Here is a 456-nt window from a genome sequence, read left to right as displayed (position 1 = left end):
AGTATATAACAAGTGGACAAAAGGGGGATCAGTGTACATTTAAAAAAAAAATAAAAGCCACTCTGTTTTGATGAGGCACAATATTCTAACGAAGCTTAGAGGAATTGGAGAGGCATGATGTAGGACAAAAAGAATGATAACGCTATCGAGGGCCACAGAAACAGATGCCAAGTTCTTACACTATCTTTTCCTCCTCTAAGGAGACAGTATATACGTAACTGTGTTATACAAAAAACTAAGCAATATTAACAGCCTTGTTACTCATTTTTTTCACTGCTTTGTCTGAAATGTGAAACCAGCATTAGTATGTGTTAATTGGAAGATGATAACTATACATATATATATGTATGTATGTATATTTCATACAGTCATAGAATTGTATGGGTTGGAAAGGACCCCTAAGACCATCTCGTTCCAACCCCCTGCTGCCGGAAGGGACACCTCCCTCTAGACCAG

The sequence above is a fragment of the Meleagris gallopavo genome, chromosome 22 (assembly GCF_000146605.3).
Source record: "Meleagris gallopavo isolate NT-WF06-2002-E0010 breed Aviagen turkey brand Nicholas breeding stock chromosome 22, Turkey_5.1, whole genome shotgun sequence".
NCBI lineage: Eukaryota > Metazoa > Chordata > Aves > Galliformes > Phasianidae > Meleagris > Meleagris gallopavo.
This window is presented reverse-complemented; position numbering follows the sequence as displayed.